Genomic DNA, 21,953 nt, shown 5'->3' on the forward strand with positions numbered 1-21,953 from the left:
CTCCAGATGATTTCCTCCTATAAAAAAATAGTAATTATTTTGTGCCAACAATACTGCTGAAACTCAAGGTCTCAATCTCTTGCTTGGCTGTTTTTTTTGCTCAAGGCTGATGTTCTAGCATTTAAGCCTAAGCTCCATTTCTGGCACTTTGCTGTTTAATTGGAGATAAAGATTAAAGTCTCCAGACTTTCATCTTAGGCTGACTTTGAAACCTGATCCTCAGTTCTCAGCCTCCTAAATAGCTAGGATTACATGCTGAGCTACCAGAAAGCTTGGGCGTGTACATTATGTCTTTACTGGCTAGTGTATAGGATAAAAATCATACTTTTTATTATGTTTATGAGCATGAAATTGTTAGAGAAACTGAATCAAATGAGACAATAAATGTAAATCTTTAATGGCATGCCTGATACATAATTGCTCATTAAAATGACAGTTTCTTCTACCTGCCTGTTAGTCTTTGAATAGGAATTGAATTCCACAGATTCATGTATTGAATGTCTTTCAACAGCTGGTGGCATTAGCTAGGGAGGTGGTGGAAACTTTAGAAGGTAGAGCCTTAGCTGAACGAAGTAGGTACATTTCTCGTGTATATGTGTATATGTATGTGTATATGTGTATGTATGTGTATATACTAGGGCTTGAACACAGAACATCATGATATTGCTTGGCTTTTTCACTGAAGGCTGACATTCTACCACTTGAGCCACATCTCTACTTCTGGCTTTTTGGTATTGAAGATTGATTTTATCTGCTTACGCTGGTTTTGAACTTTGATCTTCAGATCTTAGCCTCCAGAGTAGACAGAATGGCATCGTGAGCCATTGATGTCCTTTTGAAGGTTAAGTCTTATTCTCAGTCTTACTCTGATCTCGACTTCTGCACCAGAAGGCCAGAACTTCTGACACAGGCTCCTGTGTGCCCTGATGTTCTGCCTAAGTACACAAGCCAAACAGCCACAGACTAAACCCTCTGAAAACAAGAGCCAAAATGAACCTTTCTTTTCTTAAATAGTTTATGCCAGGTATTTGTTGCCTTGGTCAAAAGGAAAACAAACAAAAACCCTAATACAGTACTTATATGGACAATAGTGAAGAATTAAAGTACTATATGATACATGTTCATGTCGATGTTGTTTGAAATTTGTTCCCTTACCTTGAAGTATTTTTTCTTTTTCTTTTCTATTTTTGTTTGTTTGTTGTTGGATTTGAACTCTGGGTCTGGGTGTTGTCCCTGAGCTCTTCAGTTCAAGCCTACTGACCTAATCCTTGAGCCACAGCGCCACTTCCGTTTTTCTGGATTAATTGGCAGTAAGAGTCTCATGAACTGGGCTGGCTTCGAATTGTGATTCTCAGATCTCAGCCTCCTGAGTAGCTAGGATTACAGGTGTGAGCCACCACACCTGGCTCTTGAAATACTTCTTTCTTCTATTGTATGATTTTGTGTACTAAAACCTTGATTTAGCATGAGAATTTTTTTTTATAAAAGGAGAGATGAAGTTAACTAGTCTTATTGGAAAACATTGGGCAATTAAAGGGTCAATCTGAAACAGACTCAAGAAGAGGATGAAATTTACTTCTTTTTGAAGTTGCCAGAATTAATCAAGTCACAAATGTGCATACTTTTTTTTCAATTGGAATTTTAGAATGCTTATTCTTAGCAGTTCTTTAATATTAATTTCATGCTAAATGAGTCATTATTAAATTCTTATGAGGAAAACTATTTTTAAACCATGTGTTTATTAAAAAATTTAACATTGCTTTCCGCAGGCAATAAAAATGTGCTATATTAGTTACAATACACCACAACTGGTAGGATGGATGCTTAAAATGAGAATGTGTTTATTTTTTCTTACTGTACTAATACAAGTTGGGCTAAAACTGGATTAATGTTCTTCTTAAACAGTATGTAGTGATCAATGCAGACAGCGAAAGACAGACTTTCATTTGTATTTTCTGGGAATCTATGAAAGAGATTGAACAATGAGAGTGTTTTGTCTCTGGTCTACATTTCCAGAATTTTTGTAAGTGGATGAGTTCCTTGTTGTTTCCTGTATTTTGTTTGTTTGTTGTTTTTAATGAAACTAGATACTTCTTAGAGCTCATTTTTTTTTTTTTTTTTTTTTTTTTTTTGCCAGTCCTGGGCCTTGAGCTCAGGGCCTGAGCATTCTCCTTGGGATTTCTCAAGGCTAGAACTCTACCACTTGAGCCTTAGCACCACTTCTGGCTTTTTTCTATGTATGTGGTATCGAGGAATTGAACCCAGATCTTCGTGCATGCTAGGCAAGCACTCTACCACTACGCCAAACTCCCGGCCCTTGAGCTCACTTTTTATTAGTGAGTATTGTGTATAGTAAGTACCCCTTGAGCCACATACCCCAGGTCAAATTTACCTTTTTTGTTGTTGTTGTTTTGACACACTGAACCTGTACTTTGAGGCTGACTAGGTAGGGGGTAAGGCCAGCCTGTTTCCCAGGCCCCCGGGGAAGCAGTAGTATCCTAGAAAGGGGTGTGGCCTGGGCTAGAACACCTGGGTATGGATTCAAGATCCAGAATCAAGGCCCAGAAAGATCTGCCCAGAGGAGGGCTCTCCTGTACTGGAGGACACCATTCTCCAGACTCGGCCTCCTCCACACCAGATGTCCTATGACTTTCATCCCTCTGCACAGAGGGAAAGGCCCAGGCCTGGTGGTGGCTGTGAACTGTCCGTAAATCAAATGCTTTGGCCAGGGGCTCTGCTCTGAAGCCTAGGAATTGGCATCAGCTTTGCTGATGAGACCAGGAAGGGTTTGAAAAACAGAAGTACCTTCCAGGACTGATGGCCCTGGATGGCCTAGCTCAGGTAGACAGGAGTCCAGGCCTATTTGTACCTGGACCCGGATGAGTATTACTCCTCCTCTGGCTCATACAGGTCAATGGAGACCTCGTTGCACAGGGTGACAAGCTTGTGGTGACAATCCTGCATGGCACACAGCTGCTGGTTGCACTGGTTCACGAGGGGAAGTCCTTGAGGATCAGGAACTGCTTGAGGTTGGACATCAGCTTCATCAGGAGCTCACCGGCTCACGATGTTGGCGGCTCGCAAGTGCATCTCGTAATTGCCCTGCACATCCTGAGTGGACCTTGACATCCGTGTGCCATCCTCAATCTTAGCGGTCTTGATGATCTCAGTGAAGTTGTCCATGTAGACTTGATGTCATCTTCGAGCCACTTACTTTAAGACTCCAGTAGTGTCTCCTTGCTCTGGGGCAGGGCTCTCTGCTGGGTTAGGATGGGGACAGGAGCTGGACAGGGCCTCTCTGGTGGCAGCTGCTGTGCTGTGTGCCCCACGGGCATCTCAGGAAGACTGAAGTATACCTTGTTTTGACAACTATGTACTTATTCACCTGTGCTTTCAGAAAAACAGATGTTGATTTATTGAAGGAAGATGCACTAGACACAAACAAGTTCTATAGAGCAGAAAACAAGGTTACTACTTTGTGTGTGTGTGTGTGTGTGTGTGTGTGTGTGTGTGTGAGAGAGAGAGAGAGAGAGAGAGAGAGAGAGAGAGAGAGAGAGAGAGAGAGAGAGAGAGTTAACTCTACTACTGTGCCTTAGTTCTGTGGCCAGCTTTAGAGGCTCAAAATAATGTTCTTTGAAACAAAATAGAAATCCATTTTTCTTTACTATAAAGGAAATCCAGAGCCAGTTAAAGTAGGTAGCTCCCAGGATTTTGGAAATTGAGAGTATTTCTCACATCTGTGCTTTGTGCTCATTCCATGACTACAATCCCTGACATCACCTAAGGGTCTAACATGGTCGTTGCCTCAGTCAATTGGGTTACAAGGCACTGTCAACCCAAGGATTTTCAGCCTTTTGTGACTATCACCACATATTTAGATAATGAGGGAAGAAAGATAAGTTTATTTTGCTTTTATTTTGGGGGTTTCAGTCCATGGTCTGTTGGCCTCATTGGTTTTAGGTTTGTAGTAAACAGCTCATTTATTTCATATCATGAATGAGAGAGAGAAAAGATGAGGGAACTAGAGTCCCACAGCTCCCCATCAAGGGCACACCTCCAATAACTTAAATCCTCCCACAAGGCCTTACCAGTTAAATGTTCTGCCATATCCTTTTAGCACCACAGTTAGCAGCTCAAGCTTTTCACACATGAGCCCTTACAGGACACTCAACATTCAAACTATACAATACCCTGAAATACTCTGAAAAGAATAAAAAATTATATAGGACTTTGTTGCTGTTGTTTTGGAGGCAGTTTCATTATGTAACCCTGATGGAACTTTTGCTTCTCCTGCCTCTGTTTCCAAGTGTTGGGATTATAATTATGGTTTGTAATTATTTTATTGGGCACATTACCAAGCCAAGTTAAAACAGTATTCTGATACAATAAGAGGAAGAAGTGATAAAATTGGATAAATAAGGGCAACAGAATGATTTTTGCACAGAGAATACTCATTTTAATTAGAAAACTTTAGCATTTTCCCCCTAATCTTTAAAGTAAAAAAAGTTTATTAAAAATGAAATTATAGGAGCCAGGAGTTTGCCAGGATTGGCAAAAAAAATAAAATTAAATTATAATTGAGTATAGATAGATATTTTCCCTAACATCTTTAATTGATCAAAGAAACATTATTAACTTTGTGAATTCCAAATATTTTGACATTTTCAGGCGGAAGGGTAAAGATATAGTTTAGTTTAGTGGAGAGCATTTGCCTAGCACACAAAAGACCCTAGCAATGGGGGGAGAGGGAGAGCAACAATAAAACAAAATATTGGCCTAAGAACTTAAAAAAATTCCAAGGAATTTCTAGCTTCTCCAACTTTCAAGGTATGTACAAATCTGTCTTCAGTGTTGCTTCTGTCCTAAATTTATGCCTTTCTTAAGGCATAAATAAGGTTCAGAACATGTTATTCCAAAATAAGGCATCATAGTACTAGAAAAAGTTATAGAGGCTACTTTCCCTGTCCTCTGAAGCAGGCTGTTAAAGCTACTTAGGATTTTCTGAACTTCCTGTTTGGAGCTTCTAAACCTTTATGTGAAAGGTGCTCTCTTTCTACTTGTGGCAAAGGAGCATCCACTGTTCCATGGAAGCCACAGGATAGAGAAAATCAGAACAGTCCTTACTAAATCCTTCTCTCATTTCTGAATGTTAGATCATATTCTTTGCCCATTTGTATCTTTACATGATTATCCACTCATCACTAAACCTAGCATAAACATACATAGTCTAACTATTTGGATCTTGATTTCTTAGGGAGTTTCCGTTTCCTATATATTATAAGCTTACATTAATTAAAACAGTGTTTTCTATTGCTAACCTCTGGTTTAGGGCCTCAGCCATAAACTAGTAAGGATAAAGAAAAAAAATATTTTTCTTTCCTTCCATTGACTCATTAATTTGGTAGGTTCAACCAGAGTTCCCAAGGTCAGAGACAATAGACAGCTAACATGTCCATTGTCACTGAAGTCAGCATGGGGAATGGAGTGACTGGTTCAGGTATATGAGGAATCTTGGGAACAACCAAGTATAGAAAAAGTCAGTTTGCCTCAAAACTATACTTAAAATAAGAAAACTGGGAATGGAATCTGCTCTGTTATAGAATAACATATTCAATTTGTTCTGCTTTTTTCCAAACGACCTGCTGTGCTACTTACATTTTTTTTTTCTCCAAACTTTGGCCAGCAGAGGGGTTTTGGCTCCTAGGTTCTAGAGATGACTCAGGTTTAGTGCTGAAATCCAGATTCCCTGGGAATCCATTGGATCACTGAGGGTCAAATCATCAATTCTTGATTCAACCAGTTGTAGCAAAGGTCTGGGGAAAAGTAGAGGTGCTCTTCCACTTATGATGAAATTATTCCTGATATACCTAGTGTAGGATGAAAATATCCTGTCAAAATTCATGTAACACATTTAACCTATGTAACACAGCACACTATAGGGTCTTAGTTCCCTTTTGGTAGTTGATTACTTTTTGTAGCCTTGACTTTCCTTGACCTCATGGGTTCTTTTCTACTCAGGATAGCTGATCAAAGACTGCCCCTATTATTTGCTCTACTTCTTTGTTTCCTACACAAAAATATTTTATTTTCTCTAAATTGATGTACATTTTCTCAGTTAGATTTTTTTTTTTTTTTTTGCCAGTCCTGGGCTTGAGCTCAGGGCCTGAGCACTGTCCTTGGACTTTCTCAAGGCTAGAGCTCTACCACTTGAGCCTCAGCACCACTTCCGGCTTTCTTCTATGTATGTGGTATGGAGGAATTGAACCCAGGTCTTTGTGCATGCTAGGCAAGCACTCTACCACTAGGCCAAACTCCCGGCCCCCTCAGTTAGATGTTTTAATTGATGATTGGAAAGTGTAAACCTATAGGATCCCCTGTATTTTGCCCTATAGTTTGGGGGATAAGCCAACACATAATAAGTTGTAAAAAGGGGTCCAGGAGTTTGGTCTAGTGGTAGAGTGCTTGCCTAGCATGCACGAAGACCGGGGTTCGATTCCTTGGTACCACATTCTTAGGAAAAGCCAGAAGTGGTGCTGAGGCTCAAGTGGTAGAGTTCTAGCCTTGAGAAAAATCCAAGGACAGTGCTCAGGCCCTGAGTTTAAGCCCAGGACTGGTTAAAAAAAAAAAGAAGCTTAAGTGGTGCTGTGGCTCAAGTGGTAGAGCTCTAGCCTTGAGAAAGTCCAAGCACAGTGCTCAGGCCCTGAACTCAAGCCCAGGACTGGCAAAACAAAAATGGTAAAAAGTACTGACATCAGAGTCAATATACCTCAATTTGAAGTTAGGTTCCAACATCTACTAGTAAGAAAAGATGGATGTGTATACATTAGGTTTTTATCTGTGATACTGAAATACTACCTAGTACATAAGATCACTGTGAAAAATAAAGGAAATAATGCAAGCCACAGAATCAATCCATGCATGGACTTGGTATAATACACATGAAACATAAACCGTTGCCATATTGAAGCTATAGATACCAGCGTTCAGCACTAGAATGTCAAGTGATAGCTGGAAGGCTGGTTTCTGGACTCTCTGATATTAACAATATGGAATCCAAGACAGGTTTTTTGTTTTGTTTTGTTTTTGAATTTTAAAGGAAGGTTTGCTAGTGCTGGGTGCCAGTGGATCACGCCTGAGGATTGTGGTTCAAAGCTAGCCTGGGCAGTAAAGTCTATGAGACTCGTGTCTCCAATTAACCCCCAGAAAAACAGAAGTGGAGCTATGGCTCAAAGGAGTAGTATGCTAGCCTTGAGCAAAAAAGCTCAGGGACAATGCTCAGGCCCTGAATTAAAAACCCCACAACAACAACAAAAAGGTCCGCTCAAGTCAAGAATTTTGTAGCACTCAGCTGATCTTTATTTCTCTCTAAAATGTAAAGATTTTAATCGGAAGGATGTACCTTTCATCTAAATATACCAGTTTTAATTTGTGTAACAGTATTTGCAATTGGGCTCTATACTAGAACCATAATTGTTTCCAGTGTTATACAACATTTTGGCCCAGTTCAAAAATAGGATTTGTACTGAAGTACTTGTTTCTCAAGTTTGTTATTTTACAAATAGATCATTTCATTATTGTTTAAAACATTAGTAAACATACCCCATATATATGTATGTCAGATAAAGTGAAGGTCTGTAAATCTTCATGAGTATAAATTTCACTCTTTAGACTATATATATATTTAAGTCCAAACTAGGCCTAAACATCCAAAACAGTATTGAAATATACAAGATAAGAATAAGAATTACTAACCCTGAATTAAAGTGATAAAACTGAAAAATTGCAAGACCTCAATAAACCACAAACATAAAAGATATTTTCTCCACAAATATATAAAAGGACCTGAGTATTGAAAGTCTCTTTAAATATACGCACATACACACACATACATAGGACAAGATGGCTTACACTATAATCCTAGCTATGTGGGAGGCAGAGAATGTAAAGATCATGGTTTGAGGCCAGCCTGGGCAAAAAGTTCACAGGACTTCCATCTTGGCCAATAAAAAGGTAAGATGGTGTTCATCTGTCATCTCAGGTATGTGGAAAGCCAAATGGAAGTACCAGGAGATCCTATTCCAAAACTAAAGAATAAAGGGCTGAGGCATGGCAGTATCTGCCTACTACAAGGAAGGCCCTGAGTTCAAAACCCAGTACTGCCAAGACAAAGTTTCATTGTTTTGCTGGCAAATTCAGGCTAAAAATATTAGTGGGCTCAATTAGTCACAGTGTAACTTTCTTATGGCCAGAGTATCATAATAAGAAACAGTCAGTCAGGTGGTGTTGGCTCACACCTGCAATTCTAACTATTGAGGAGGCTGAGAACTGAGGATTGCAGTGTTATGTAAGCCTGGGCAGGGAAATTTGTGAGACTCTTACCTCCAATTAATCACCAAAAAGCTAGACATGGAGCTATTGGTCAAGTGTGAGAGCATCAGCCTTCAGTCAAAGTGTTTAGGCCTTGTGGTCAGCTTGCGTTCAAGCCCCAGTACCTAGGCAAAAAAGAAACATTTAAACATGGATGGATCTATATCTCCATTATATGTATGGACACACACTCATCAGTCTTGCATCAACCAGGGGACAGTTTCAGAAAACAGATTTTGTCAGTTTTGCCTCCAGTTTTGGCGTGGGATCATCTTTAAAAAATGTTGCTCCCAATACTGGGCATATTCCTTTTAAACAGTTATTTATTTTATAACCCTGGCAGGGTACATCATTTCCGAATTGGACTTATTACTTTGTAAAGTAAGTTTTTCTTCATCGTATGAATTGTTGAAGTGCTTAAACAATTGGGGCAATTTTTATTATACAGTACACTGCTTTAAGTTTAAAAAGCACGAAGAAGTTGTAGTCTTTCGATTACAAATTACCGTTATAAAGGATTCATTTGAGAAGATTCTGTTTCAAAAATTGTTCTCTTCAAATCGTGAGAGGGTGAAAATCAACTGCTGGGTACAGCACATCTCGCTCACTCACCCTCCCATCATTTAAGAAACTTAAACATCTATGAAAGAATCTGTCAGTTTTACTCTTCACTAAGTTTAAGAATCAAAAATTAAAAATCCAGCGTCAATGACCCGAAAGGAAGCTTGTAAAAAAAATTCTGCTTCCATTAAGCCATTTACGTGACTTTCATGCAGCACTGCACTGATCTGAAATGGTAACCGTAAACAAAAGTAAATACAATTAAAATAAAAAGTATTTGGCTCTGTGTTTAGAGGGTTTATTCCTTTACCCAACCTTAATCCTTTAAAAGAACTAATTTCCATTTCGCCTCTTCGGCACAGTGAACAGAATCTTCACGTTATCTGGCAAGGACAGCATAACAGCAACTATGAAAACCACAGAACAAAGTCCCACGATTTTCTCTTTTGAACCCGGGCCTTTGCGGCAGCCACGCACCATCGCAGGGTCCTGCACGGAGCCCCAGAGCCTTCTGCGGCGCTCGAACCCGCCTGGCGCGCGTCCCCGCGCTGAGCGCGTCCCCGCGCCGGCCCACTTCCGCCCGAGATTTCGTCCGAACTTTCCCGCGAAGCCGGGGATGTGCGTGTGGGGGTGGGGGCGCGCTAGGCCGCCCGCACGCCAGGCCCCAGAGTGCACCGCGCGTACATGTGTGCGTGTGCGCGAGCGCGCGCGCGCGCGCAGCTCTGCCGTCGAGAGACCGCGGGAAAATTCCAAAAAAGTCAAAACAAACAAAAAGCCAAATGCGCAGGCAAGCCAAGTTTTCCAGCCACAGAACCCGAGCCGTGGCGTCCTTCCAGTCACAGTCAAAGTGCTGAAGCAGCTCTGGCGAGGACCACCCGGTAAGAGAGGCCGCAGAACGAAGCGAAGACGGCTGGCATTCCCAAGGGGCCCTAGCGGACGCGTCAGCTGGGGGGGGGGTCGCGGTGCGGCGTGGAACGGGGTGGGGGGACTCGAGAGAACGCCCGGCTGGACCCCAGCCTCAGGATGGGGGTGGCCCGGCTACCGCCGGGTGCACTTTGATGTGGGGCTGTGGAAAACGGCGGCTGGTGGCGCCAGAGCGGCAGGCAGGGCTTAGGCGTGGGCGGGGCTTAGCGATGGGCGGGCCTAGCCTGTCGATCGGGGCGTGGTTTGGGGGGGCGTGTCCAGCTCAAGGGGTGGAGTCGGTGAAGGGGTCACGTGGAAGGGAATGCCCTGAGCGGTGAGGACTTGGAGGTGGCGTTTTCTTGTTGTTGGTGTTGTTGTTGTAGTTGCGGCTGTTGTTCGTTGAGCCCCAGGTCCTCTTAAAAGGAGAGCAGCGCAGGTGAATTTTTAATTTTTTTTTTTTTTTTTGGATCCATGGGAGTTGTGACCTCTTCGTATCCATCGGCTAGCTTGGTTATCTCCGCTGGGGTTCTAGTTGGGGGTAAGGCCCAGTTAGAGGAAAAGATGGGGTGCGGCCACTGTCCTCCCGTCCCCTGCCTTCGGTGCTGGACCGCAGGAGGGCTGTGATAGGCCATTGTCTCCCCTGCGCTCTTTCTTTGCAACGCCAAATCATATGAAAAGTCTTTGAAATATATATATATATTTTTTTTGAAGGGGAGGTGCAGGTGGGATGTAGGTTGTTGTATTTCTTTAGGAGGGGACAGTTACAGGTGTAGCTTTTTTTTTTCTTGTTTGTTTTGTTTTTTTAAGTTGAGAAGTGTGGAACTCGAATCTTTTTTTTTTTTTTTTTCCCAGTCCTGATGCTTGAATTCTGGGCTTTGGACTCTGTCCCTGAGCGCGTCAGCTCAAAGGCTAGCATGCTACCACTTGGGCCACAGGGCTAACTCCGGCTTTCTGGTGGTTAATTGGAGATGAGAGTCTTATAGATTTTCCTGCGGGCTTGGCTTTGAACCAACTCACATCTCAGCCTCCTGAGTAGCTAGGATTACAGGCGTGAGTGAGACACCGGCTCCGGCTGGGACTAGAATCTTAAAAGAGGCCAAAGAATTTTCAGCAAAAACCTGTATCTTCCAAGGATTTTATTCTAGTCTGAAACGGTTTGAAAGCTCCTGGGTCTTGGTTTCAGCCTAATTTGCGCCCCATTTAATGCAGCTAAACTGTAATGTGTTTGACTAACCACTTATCAAATAAGCAGAACACTTTTGGGCCACCCAACTTCAGCTGTTTATGAATGTCACTTACCTTTAGTGGTAGACGGCTCAGAACATTTTTCTTATTATTCCCTCAGGGAAGGAGGAAAGGTTGTTACAAATAATAGAATTCATACCATGTGTTGGGATCATTCATTATATAAGCTTAGATAGAAAACATGTTCATTGTGACTTTATCCATTAAGCTTAAATCAAATTAAATGTTTCCATTTAATGTACTGTACCCGATGCAAGTGGAAAGAAGTACTCCTGTATATTACTCATAAGACTACATTAGAAAAGAATTTGTTTTCCTACTTTCTTCTATTCCAGAATGAAATTTATTTTCCTTCCTTTCATCTCTCCTTCCCTTTTCTTCCTTCCTTTCTTTCTTTCTTGAACTCTGGCCCTGGATGTTGTCCCTGAGCTCTTCATCTCAAGGCTACTGCCCTACCTCTTGAGTCACAGGGCCTCTTCCGGTTTTCTAGTGGTTAATTGGAGATAAAAGTCTCAGGGACTTTAATATCTGTGTAGGCTTTGGACCTCCATCCTCAGATCTCAGCCTCCTGAGTAGCTAGGATTATAGGGTGAAGCCATTGAGATGGGCTATAATCTTGAGTTTTATTTGTTAGTAAATATTGAACATTGTTGTTGTTACCTTTGTTACTATTATATGACCTTACTTTGGACTGTGATATGGACCATTCTGTTGTGCTCTTAATAAACTGCTGGGCACATAGAAATTATTACCTTGTTAGTTTAACAAAATACCCAAGGTCGGGTACTTTAAATAAAAATAGTTTACTTAGCTTATAGTTTTGGAGATTCAAAAACATCACACCAGCATTTGTATGTATGGTGAGGATCTTGAGGCTGCAGCATACCATGGTAGCTGACATTGTAGCAGGAATGTGTGCAGAGTTGAGAGATCATATGTTGAATAGTAGCAAATAAGATTTCTTAAGGTCTTTCTATAATGACTCACTCTTGTGGAGACTGAGGTTCCAAAAGAGCTACATTAATTCCTACTGAGTGCAATGCCCCCATGATCTGATTTTTCGTTGGGCCCTTTACTCTTAAAGGTTACTTTGCTTCACTGCTATCAAATCAGGGTCCATTCTTGCTTTGGGAAAAAGCAAATCTAGATCATGACAAGGACAATCTATAATCTTCCTTCTGGTTTTTTTCTGTAGTTTTTTTTTTTTAATAGAGTTCATATGGAAGTTAGTTTGTTTTTGGTACTGGTATTGGGGCTTGAACTCAGGACCTTGTACTTTTCCTTGGCATTTTTTTTTTTTTGTTGTTGTTAATGACTAGCACTCATTTTAGCACTCATTTCTGGCTTCTTGCTGGCTCCAGTTATGGAGATGAGAATCTTTTGGATTTGTCCACATGGGCTTGGTTCTGATCCAGAATCCTGATTTCAGCCTCCTGAGTAGCTAATATTATAGGTATAACAGGTCTCATTATGTAGTCCATCCTGGTCTTGAATTCATGATTCTTCTACTTCTGCTTTGAGACTGCTGGGATTATATACATGTACCACTCACCTGGCTTCTGGTAACCACCATTTTTTTCTGTCCTGATTTTAATAAATTTTTCTTTTCTGTACATTTCATATATAAATGAAATGATACAATATGCTTTTTTTTTTTTTTACTATTTTACTCTTTATTATGCTCATTAATGATCTGAAAGAGGAAGATAGGGAAAGAGGGTACCACAGGCTCTGAAGAACTAATGGTGCAAATCAGTCCATTCCACTTTTCAATGTGAGATCTGTCTGTAATTTTTTGTAGGTCATGCGACTTGGACCCAGCCTAGTGCTGTCTCTGAGCTCTTCAGTTCTAGGCTACCACTCTATCCCTGGGCCTGGGCATTGTCCCTGAACTCTTTACCTCCAGGCTACCGCCCTACCCTTGAGCCAAGCCCCACTTCCCATTTTTCTAGAGGTAAATTGGAGATAAGAGTCTCAGATCCTTTTGTGCCTGGGCTGACTTTGAACCTTGATCCTCAGATCTCAGCCTCCTGAGTAGCTAGGATTACAGGTGTGAGCCACCATGCCCAGCAATATGTAATCTTTTGTGTATGATTCTTCTTTTTACTTAATAAATGCTTCAAGGTTCATCTATCTGTAGCAAATATCAGTAATTCATTTCTGTTTACGACTAATATTCTATTGTTTGGTCTTGCCACCTTTGCTTGTCTATAAACCTGCAGTGAAAATTTCCTCTAAATATTTGTTGGACATAGGATTACTTCTTTCTTTTTTCTGGTAATGGGATTTGGATTTAGGGCTCTTGTGCTCCTTGACTTACTTGTTCATAGCTGATGTTCTGCCACTTGAGCTACACCTTCAGCCCACTTTTTGTCTGGTTAATTGGAGATGGAATCTTTTGGAGTTTTCTGCCTAGGCTGGCTTCAAAGTTCAGTCTTCTAGGTCTCAGCTTCCTGGGTAGTTAGGATTATTAAAAACGCTTTCAGTTTTTCTAGACATTTTGTATAAATGGACACAAAATAGTGCTCCCTTTGGTCTGACATTTTACTAGCATAATGATTTGTTTTTGCTAGTCCTGGAGCTTGAACTCAGGACTTGGGCACTGTCCTTGAGCCTTCTCAAGGCTAACGCTCTATCACTTGAACCACAGCACCATTCCAAGCTTTTTCTGTGTATGTGGTACTGAGGAACTGAACCCACGGCTTCTTACATGCTAGGCAAACACTCTACCACCAGGCCACACTCCAGCCCTAGCATAATGATTTTGAGACATAACAGGAGTTTGTTCCATTTCACTGTTGACTACTAACTAGTCTGTTGTTTATATTTACCACATTTTGTTTATCAAATGATGGACATTTTAGGAGCATATACTTTTTGGTTATTATAGATAAAGCTGCTGTGAACATTTGTGTGCAAATCTTTGTTTATAATCTTTTGTTTTGTACAGATATATGAATGGCTTTTCTGGGTGGTATATAATTTAACTTTTTAAGAATGTGCCAAACTTAGCATCAAAAGCCCAAAGTGTAGCTACTGGAAATCAGTAAGGAAGCTCCTGCTGTCGCACTCCTGGGCATATATTCAAAGAAATGTAAAGATATATAGGAGGATTACTTATTTACTCATGTTTATTGCAACACCATTACAGTAGGTAATTGGTAGAATCAGGATAAATGACAAAATAAAATGTCACACACACACATTCAGAATGGAGTGATATGTAGCCATAAAGAAGAATGAAATTATGTTGCTTGCAGGTAAATGGATAGAACTGGAAATATTGTGTTGATGAAATAAAGCAGGATCAAAAAGACTATCTCATGTAAGATATAGACCTAAAAAGCAAGTAAAATGAGTATAAAATGACTTTAGGGTGGGAACCATCAAGAATGAGGAGGGTGAAAGGAGCAAGTGATGAAGGGGTTGAATATCATCCAAGAACATGCATATGTGAATCATGGAAGTCATTAAGATCGAAGAAGAAAGTGACATAAAAAGAGTAATAAAGGGGTTGAATATGTGCAGATATGGAAAGATTATAATGAAACTCTTTTGTATATTTAATATAGGCTAATATCAAAAAGGAAGGAAGGGGAATCTGCCAAACTTTTCTAGTGTGATTATACTTACATGCCTACCAGCAATGAGTGAGGCTTTTCATTTTTCCATATTTGTACCAACATTTATTATTATGTCTTTTTGATAATAGTCTTCATGGTGGGTTCCTTAAATTTGCACATAAATTTTAGTATTAACCTGTCATTCCATCTCCCACCCCCAACTATGCAGCTGCAATGGAGTTTGAAAAGAATTATATTACATGGGTAGATTTGTTTGCTGCTAGTATATACAAATACAGTGATTTTGTATATTGATCTTGCCTTGTAACCTGTAACCTTGCTGATTTTGATTTATTTCTAGTGGATATTATATTTTGGTGAATTCAATAGGATTTTTTATACACAGCATTATATATGTTGACAGTTTTTACTCATTCCTTTTCATTTGGTGCCTTTAATTTTCTTTTCTTACTAGAGGTAAGAACCTCTAGTATATAGTTAATAACAATGGAGAGTATAGATCTTCTTCACTTGTTCCTGATCATAGAAGGAAAGCATTAAATCTTTACTATAGGTTATTATTTTATTTCTAAGTTGTTTAAATGCTCTTTATTGGATTGAGGGATTTCCTTCTGTTACTAGATTGTTAAGAATTCTTAGGAACAAATGTAGAAATGTTGCTTTTCTGAGTCTGTTGATATAACCATGTGATTTTGTTCTTTTGTTCTATTATTTTATTATATTCATTTATTAATATTAGCATTTCTGGGACAAATCCCTCTTGGTCCTGTTGTGTTATCTATTTATGTATCTATTTATATATGTATCTATCTGTAGCTGGATTTGGTTTTATGTTCATGAGAAACATTGGAGGGTATTATTACTTTTTTCTTTTGACTTCAATATTAATGGTTAAAAGTGGTCTTAATGGCTGGGTATCTGGTGGCTTATGCCCAGAATCCTAGCTACTCAGGATGCTGAGATCCTAGGATCAGAGTTTGAAGCCAGTCTTCAATTAACCAATAAAAACCAGACATGGAACTGTGGCTCAAGTGGTAGAGTGCCTGCCTCAAACAAAATAGCTCAAGGACAGCACCCAGACTCTGAGTTCAAGCTTTAGGATTGTACACACACACACACACACACACACACACACACACACACACACACACACACACACACACACACACACACACACACACACACACACACACACACACACACACACACACACACACACACACACACACACACGCATACACTCTCTCTCTAGTGGTCTTAAAGGACAGCACCCAGACTCTCTGAGTTCAAGCTTTAGGATTGTACACACACACACACACACACTCTCTCTCTCTCTCTCTCTCTCTCTCTCTCTCTCTCTCTCTCTCTCTTCTCTCTCTCTCTCTCTCTCTCTCTCTCTCTCTCTCTCTCTCTCTAGTGGTCTTATAGTGATTCCCATGGGAATGTAGACCGGTTTTCTCTAAATGTTTGTGAAGAATTGTTATTCTTTCTTTGCACATTTGGTAGAATTCCTCCATGAAACAATCTGTGTTCTTTACAGAGAAATTTAGTTACTGATTTCGTGTCTGTGTGGGTTACCTGAGGGTGTGCCCATGTGTGTCCATTAGTGCAGCTGGCTCCTTACTGCAGCGCATGCATCTCCTTGTTGCTTTCTGTCTGTGGCTTGTTTGGCTGTTTCATTCATTCCTGCCCCAGGACCTACCAAAAAAAAATTAAAAATACAAAAAAACCTCAATTACATTGTTATCTAAATCTTTATATTATCTTTCCCACTCTAGTATTTTTATTAAAACAGAAAGTCAAAGTACCTGTCATTTGGGTGTTTTCTTATATTAAGAAGTTAGTTATTCAGGATCCATAAACAAGAACAAAATATGCATATCTAGAGTAAAATAAAGTTAAAAAAAATTCTAGTAGGCCGAATCCTAGGTTCCATCTTGGAACTACCACTCATTTCAGATTCCTTTGGGTCTGTCTGTGGCCTAGATCATCAAGCCAACTTTCTACTGGCCAGGCTGGCCTCCCTGTAGCTGGCTTTTGTAAATATAAAATTTGTATAATTATTACTGGAACTACTTGCAGAAATATGGAGCTAGTTAAAAATATATTTTTATTTTGTACATGTAGTTTCACATACATGCACCAATTTATCTTCCATATATCTGTACCAGTATAGACTTTGTCTTTCTTCTCAGATGCCTTAATAAGTGTTAGGAAATCAAGTAGAAATAGGGTACTCATTACTGAGACCTATAATCCTGACATTTGAGTCTATACAGCTCTTATATCTTAATCAGCAAAAAAACAGAATGGATTTTTTTCCTACTCAAATGGTAAAAAAATCACCCATAAGAAACAGTCAAGCAAGAATACAAAAGCACCGAGTTCAAGCCCCAGTACACACACACACACACACACACACACACACACACCATAAAGAATATAAAAAGAAAAAAATGAATTAAACGAAAGTAATAAGCTGATTAGTGACTCATGCCTATAATCCTAGCTACTCAGAAGGCTAAGATCTGAGGCACTAAAGACTATGAGACTCTTATCTCCAGTTAACCACGGCTAGAGGGCATGTGGCATCTGTGCTGTGGGCTTCCCTAGGGCATGTGGCTTCTCTGCTGTGGGCTTCCCTAGAAGTGTATTATGGTCGAGAGCATCCGGTAGTCATTTTGAGAGTTCTGTGTGGCCATTTTGTTTGACACTTTTTGCTCAAGGCCAGTGCTCTACCACTTGAACTACAGTGCCACTGCACTTAAGTTTTAAGCATTGTGGTAAGTAACATCCTAGGTCTGTTCCAGCCTGGACAGTGTTATTGTGCAGCATGCACTGGGGATGGGAAGCCTCAAGACAGTTTTAGTGTGTGGTAAGAAAAGGATTGCTTAGTGTCATCCATCTGCTGTCGGTATGCTAATTTGTATTGTTTGACATAATGAAATGAACACAATATTTTTCATAAAAACAAATGAATAAATTATCATGAATAAAGTATTAAATAAACAAAACAACAATAACAACAACAAAGCACCTCACTTACTGTGTACTAGTAACTCATATCTGTACTTCTGGCTTTTCAGTAAGCTGAGTTCTGTGGATCATGATTCAAAGCTAGGCCAAACAGGAAAGTCCTTGATACTTTTATTTCCAATTAACAATGAAAAAGCCAAAAGTAGGGCTTTGGCTCAAGTGGTAGAGTGCCAGCTTTAAATGGAAAAGCTAAAGATTAGTGCCACCCTTAGTGTTCAAGCTCCTGAACCTGCTCCAAACACAAAAACAGCAAAAAGAACCTCACCAAAGTTCCTTTGAACTTTGTGATGGTTTGTAAGGTAGCCCTTTGTAAAAACAAATAGGATGTAGTTTGTAAATTAGATATTGGCATTCCCTTTGCAGATATATTTTATGTGATTTATGCATAATATTTAAAGACTTTTTGAGTCAGTTACTAACATTTATATAATAAGAATACAGCTTTTTTTTCATTCATTTTTTGTTCGGTTTTCTTTTTCTTTCTCCACCCCCCCCTTAAAAAAAAAAATTTTGTTCAGGTACTCTGCCTTGTCTTGGATGGGCCACTCTCCCTGAGGTTTTAATCTTTGCTTTGCTTTTTTCCCTCAAGGCTAGCAGGTTTACACCTGAAAACACAGCCAAAAGTCACAGTGTGTGTGTGTGTGTGTGTGTGTGTGTGTGTGTGTGTGTGTGTGTGTGTGTGTGTGTGTCTGTCTCTCTCTCTCTCTCTTGCTCTCCTTTCTTTCTCTCTTCTCTTTCATTTTATCTTTTTGTCTTTCTAATAAAAGAAAGAATACAACTTAAAAAATTTTTTGTGCTTTCTGAAGATCACTTTTATTAATATATATGTGTATAATACATATGTGCTTCCTCCCCCTCCTTTCTCTATTATTTTCTTCCTATCTCTTTTTTTTTTCAATTGTGAAGGTGATATGGGGTTACAGTTATATAAGTAAAGTAGCGAGTTCATTTCTTTTTCAACAGTGTTACCCCTTCCCTCATTTTCTCCTGTTTCTCCCCACTCTTCTCCCCATAAGTTGTAAGTTCATTTCCAACATAGTATCTAGTCAGTATCATTGTTGATTTCCAGCTTTTAAAAAGCGAAAAGCAAAGCCAGGCACCAGTGACTCACTTCTAGCTACTTAGGGGGCTGAGAGCTGAGGTTCACAGTTCAAAACCATCTTGGGCAGGAAAATATGTGAGACGTGTGTGTGTGTGTGTGTGTGCGTGTGCGTGTGCGTGTGCGTGTGCGTGTGCTGGTCCGGAGCCTGAACTCAGGGCCTGTACTTGACGGTTTTTCCTCAAGGCTAGTACTCTACCACTTGAGTTACAGCTCCACATCTGGCTTTTCTCTGGGGTTAAACTGGAGATAAGAGTCTTATACCAAGACATGTGAAAGGGTATCAATGTATGTGAATTAATGCACCTTCTATCTGGCAAATATCATGTAACCCTTTTACTAATTACAAAAAAAAAAAAGTCTTATAGGCTTTCATGCTGGGGCTGGCTTTGAACCGTGATCCTCAGAAATCTGCCTCATGAGCAGCTAGGATCGTAGCCATGAAGCTGTGAGACTCATCTCCAGTTTACCACTAAAAAACTGCAACTGGAGCTGGGTCAAATGGTTGAGCACCAACTTTAAGCAGAAAAGCTTGGAGACAGAGCCAGTGCTCTGAGTTCAAGCCCCAGAACTGGCAAAAAAAAAAAAAAATGGTGAGGCAGCTTGACTACATCATGCTGGAGTTCTCTTTTGGCAGCTGCTGGTGAGAGCTAAGTCCTGGCTGTCTTTGGCAGTGCTATGAGTTCTGCTTGCCTCTAGCCCATCTGTATTCTTCGCTCATTTAACTTATCCATGTGGACATTTACTAACATGGAAATAATTTCAAAATAAATTTAGTTGTCAAACTTAACCCAGGAAAAATGGATAGTTCAAAATAAACTTATCGTACTTACTGGAAAAATATGCTTCCTTAACCAAAGTTTTAAATCCCATAGAAAGATTATTATTCCTAAAAAGTAATAAATATCTTTTAGGAATTAGTACTCTTTGGTATGACTAATTTTTAATTTTTTTCTTACCATTTGTTTGGTTATTCATGTCTAGAATTAATTTGGTTATAAACTCTATCAATATTTTGTACATTCCAGATTGTATTCACGTAAGTTACTTGTGAGTCTTATAACCATATGTACCAATGTAAGATAGGCTGAGTCTGTGACATAGTAGTAGTGTGCTTGCATAAGCATGTGCCTTGGTCTTCCTTCTGTCTCTCTGTCTGTCTTTCTTACACGCATGAAAGGAAAAGAAAAGAAAGGAAATAAAGTAGGATCTTTCAAAAAATTAATTTGGCTTAGAGTTAGGGCATTCCTAAGAGATTGTCCAAGAGTATAGCTTCTTTCTAAAGAAACTTCATGGGTTACTTGTGTTACTGCATCTTTTAAATATCTTAATCATTACGGCATGAGCACCTTTTCAGTAATCTCAAGTGCTGAGAATTTCTGCTTACACATATTCAACTGATTTTAGCACAAAACAACAACCTCCGCCCAGTCACCTTCAATAATTTTCCTTGAAATGTTTATGGAGAAGGAAATTGAAATTAGTGGCAAAGCTGCTGACTGTTTCCCAGGGAAACAAATTCCTGTCTGGTTCTCTGTTTATACCAGAAGCCCATGTCCTAGGGCAGCCCAAGTGTCTCATTGAAGCAGTCTTAAACAAGCCTTTGGCAGGTTTTTGGTTGTATCTTTCTACTGTGTAAATAATTGCCTTAGAAGAAAAGCAATTTTTTTTTTTTTTGGCCAATCCTGGGGCTTGAGCTTGGGGCCTCAGGACTGCCCTTGGATTTTCCTCAAGGACAGGGCTCTACCCACTTGAGCCTCAGCACCATTTCCAACTTTCCTGTGTATGTGGTACGGAGGAATCGACCCCAAGTCTTTGTGCATGCTAGGCAAGCACCCTACCACTAGGCCATACTGCCAGCCGAATAGCAATTTTTTTTTTTTTTAACACTGCCTAACCAGTTTCTGCTTGGTAATGTGCTGTGAGACCCTCAGTGAAGCTAGCAAACAAATTAGTGTATTTGATATGCATATCTTTTTCCCAAATAAAATTTGAATTTCACAAACACAAATTAGTAAGTTTCCAAATGTTTATATATGAATGGAAGTTTTTGTTGTATCCTGTAACCAATAACCTAAAACTTCTAAAGGTCCATGATGGATTTGTTATACAATGTTAATCTAAAACAAAACTTTATTCTGAATTTGTAGCAATTGAGATACTAAACCCATTTTCATTGATCAGTACAACATGTTGGTACCAACCAGATCTAAAAAATGTGTAAAGGAATACCATGCTGTAAAGAAACGATTACAGTTGTAAACATGAGTGCAGCTGTTACATATCTAGCAAAACCTCATATTAAACAATTTCAAATTTACTGAAGATGACATTCCAGCCCTATTTTTCATAATATAAACACTCTGAGACATGCCTTTGAAATGAGTGGGATTGTCATTAATATTAATGCCACTGAACTCAAGGCTGAGAAGTCATTTCTTTTCAAGCTTTATTTGTCACTCCTAATTTTAGAATGGAATATACTTTTAACCTGAAGTATGGCATATTTATTCACAACCAGAAAAAATTTGACCCTATTACCTTTGAATGGTAGGAATGTAGTAATACAGTATAACTGTTTTTTTTCTCTTCTTTCTGATCATGTAACATAAATAATATATTAGAATGAAATTTGATAAGAATTAGCTATTAGTGAACTCCGTGTACACTGGCCAATTAAAAAATAAAGTACATTAAGAATAGTTGCCATTTAAGAATTCTATTAGTGTGACATTTTAGGGTTCTGCATTTAAGGAGAGAATTTGATTCCCAGTGAAACTGAGCTTTGTAGTCTTGTTTTCTAGCTAGACTAGAATGAGATCATTGTTCAAAACATGCACCTAATTTGGTTTTTCCCTCAGTTTCCACTTAGTGGAAAAAATATTGAGGGATTGACTTAGCTATTTTCTGTGTGATATTCTGATAATTCATGTGTTATTTTTGTCATATTTAAAACTATACAGGTGTCTTTTGGAAGCTGAGTAATTGGTGCTTTGGCTTGGTGTGTGTGTGCTTTGTTTTTTGTTTACTTGCTAGTTGTTGAATGCAATATAAAATTCCATCCTATTTTGAATTTCTTAATTAGATTTCAGAAGTCTTTACACTATAATGGAGCTGTTAAAGAACTATCTCTTAAGCTGTCCGTAGTACCCTATTAA

At 39.4% G+C, this 21,953-nt stretch overlaps 1 protein-coding gene and 1 pseudogene across 2 annotated transcripts in view; one reads left to right on the plus strand and one right to left on the minus strand.

Annotated features, from left to right (window-relative positions):
- Positions 1-2,399: 2,399 nt before the first annotated feature.
- LOC150064874 (mediator of RNA polymerase II transcription subunit 22 pseudogene) lies at positions 2,400-3,388 on the minus strand (annotated as a pseudogene).
- A 6,157-nt stretch (positions 3,389-9,545) lies between these two features.
- The window catches only part of Fancc (FA complementation group C), a 181,791-nt gene continuing 169,383 nt past the window's right edge, over positions 9,546-21,953 (plus strand). For both annotated transcript variants that reach the window (XM_090329496.1, XM_090329497.1), the window contains exon 1: positions 9,546-9,806. The gene's annotated coding sequence lies outside the window, so the exon portion shown is untranslated. The remainder of the gene's footprint in view (positions 9,807-21,953) is intronic.

The sequence above is a fragment of the Megascapheus bottae genome, chromosome 3 (assembly GCF_031878675.1).
Source record: "Megascapheus bottae isolate mThoBot1 chromosome 3, mThoBot2.hap1, whole genome shotgun sequence".
In the NCBI taxonomy this organism is placed as follows: Eukaryota; Metazoa; Chordata; class Mammalia; order Rodentia; family Geomyidae; genus Megascapheus; species Megascapheus bottae.